The sequence below is a fragment of the Schistocerca serialis genome, chromosome 3, assembly GCF_023864345.2.
Source record: "Schistocerca serialis cubense isolate TAMUIC-IGC-003099 chromosome 3, iqSchSeri2.2, whole genome shotgun sequence".
NCBI lineage: Eukaryota > Metazoa > Arthropoda > Insecta > Orthoptera > Acrididae > Schistocerca > Schistocerca serialis.
This window is the reverse complement of record NC_064640.1, coordinates 665,664,088-665,666,755: the sequence shown is the minus strand read 5'-3', so window position 1 is coordinate 665,666,755 and position 2,668 is coordinate 665,664,088.

Sequence of the window (2,668 nt, the reverse complement as noted above, 5' to 3'; positions counted from 1 at the left end):
GCCTGTTTTAACTGCTCTGGAAATGTCCGTGATGTGAAGGATTCATTTATTATATTTGTTAAGCGGCCTTCTATAATCCCTATGCACTGTTTCAGTACACACATTGGTACTTCATCTAAGCCTACTGACTATTTATTTTTTAGATTCTGAACAGTTTTATTGACTTCATTCTCTGTGGTTAGAAGTAACATAATTGCATTTAATGCAACATTATTTATAGGAACTATTGCTGCAACTTCTCTGCAATACTTGAAAAATGCTCGTTTACATAGTTTGCTAAGTGTTCAAATGGTTCAAATGGCTCTGAGCACTATGGGACTTAACATCGATGGTCATCAGTCCCCTAGAACTTAGAACTACTTAAACCTAACTAACCTAAGGACAGCACACAACACCCAGCCATCATGAGGCAGAGAAAATCCCTGACCCCGCCGGGAATCGAACCCGGGCGTGGGAAGCGAGAACGCTACCGCACGACCACGAGATGCGGGCTGCTAAGTGTTGTGGATCGTTTATTACCGTATCCCCCTCCCTTACCAGTATGTCATTCTGCGTTTGTTTACTTCTCCCCGTTTCCTTTTTTATAACATCCCAGATTGCTTTGCTTTTATTCTCTGCTGTATATATTATTTTGTCATTAAATGACTTTTTTGCAGCAATCAGCACCTTCCTATAGATCTTTTTGTATCTATGATAAAAATAAATCTGGATCATTGCGATGATACAGGCATGTATACTTTTGGAAATGCCTTTTCAATGTTCAATTTAATCAAGTGGAGAATTTGGGTGATTTCATACTCACATTGGTTTTCTTATACACTTTGTCCCAACTTTGTTTTTCTAGTTCTTTTGAAAAACCTTTTATTTTGATTTATGATAGATGTCATTTGTAGGCTTGTAGTTTATGGAATGATTCGATGCCTGATTTAACTGTTGTTATTTGACAGAGATGGTCTGATAGTCTGAGATCTTTTACAGCTACATCACATTTTTCCCTGTCCATATTTGTGGACACATGGTCAATTACTGATGCAGTCACTGTAGTAACCCTTGTTGCACTATTGACCAATAGGGACATGCCAAAACTTTAAAGGATGTTTATGAAGATGCTGCTGGATTCATTTATGATATTAGTGTTAATGTTAATGTCCCAACACAGTATTATGTTGACCTTTGTATTTGAGACTTTATCTAGAACTTCTGTTAATTTATTGAAAAAAGTGTCCACACTACCACTGGGAGATCTATACACACAGAAAATGATTAATTTCTTGGTGATATCAAGAATTCAATAGCTGATATTTCAAAGCGTTTGTCTTCAGTTACTGTACTGAGATCATGTCTTGATTTGAACTGTGTTCCTTTTCTGATATAAATGCATGATCCTCCACCCCGTGAATTAGTTATGCCGTAAGAGTTTGCCCTTTCGTATAATGATAATACTATATGTTGGATTTCTATCTCTACACCAGTGCTCAGTAATACAAATCACTGTGCAGTTCAAAGATTGGAGCTCAACTTCTAATAGCTGTATTTTATTTTTTATTGATTGCATGTTTTGATGGAGGATTGTTCAGTCTGTGAAATACCCCATGTTACTCTTTCCAATGGTTTGTTTTTCTTTGTGGCATCTGGTATGTGTGATATTTGAAGTGTTAAAATGTGACTTGTGAGTGATTGCCGGCCGCTGTGGCCGAGCGGCTCTAGGCGCTTCAGTCCGGCACCACGCCTGTTACGGTCGCAGGTTCGAATCCTGCCTCGGGCATGAATGTGTGTGATGTCCTTAGGTTAGTTAGGTTTAAGCAGTTCTAAGTCTAGGGGACTCATGACCTCAGATGTTAAGTCCTCTAGTCCTTAGAGCCATTTGAACCATTCTGAGTGATTGTTTCAGTATTTTTTAAACTGCTGGAGATACTCTTTAGGCAGGGGAACCTGTTGTTTGGATTTATCCTAAAAAAGACCTACTTTTGCTACCTACGACAACACGTGTTTGACCATGTGTGTCCCGAGATCCACCCCCTATACTTTCATGAATCTGTTGTACAAATCTTCCCTTCCCAGTCCTGTTTAGCTTAAGGCCATGCTTAGTGAAACCCCATCTGTTGATAGTCCCGACGGGCACCAGAGAAACGTGAGCAAAATTGGCTGTCCTCAGAGCCATCCCTAACCCCACACTGATTCGCTTCACAGCTCAATCAAGGTGTGGTCGATCATAACGCCGGAACATCTCAACAAAGTGTACCTTGGTGCCATGAGTCAGGGAAGCTATGTTGTCCAGGTGACCACCTATGTCATATGCCCCATCCCTGTCCAAACTGTTTCCTGACCCACCCACTATCACTACATGGTCCTCTTTTGTAAAGTCCTTACATAAGGACCCTAGGTCCCCTATCACATGACTTAACCCTGCATTTGGCTTGAAGATACTGGTGGCCTGGTACGCTGCCCCTAAACTTTCCTGTGACTGAGGTCCTACACCTCGCCCATGGATACTACCTGGCAGCAGCACTTTCCTCTTCCTAACACTCTGTACATTCCTAGGCTTCTTGGCCTCGGTTGAAGTGTGCTGCACATTTCCTGCTCCTAGTTGTAACTGAGGTTCTTCAAAAAATGGTTCAAGTGGCACTAAGTACTATGGGACTTAACATCTGAGGTCATCAGTCCCCTA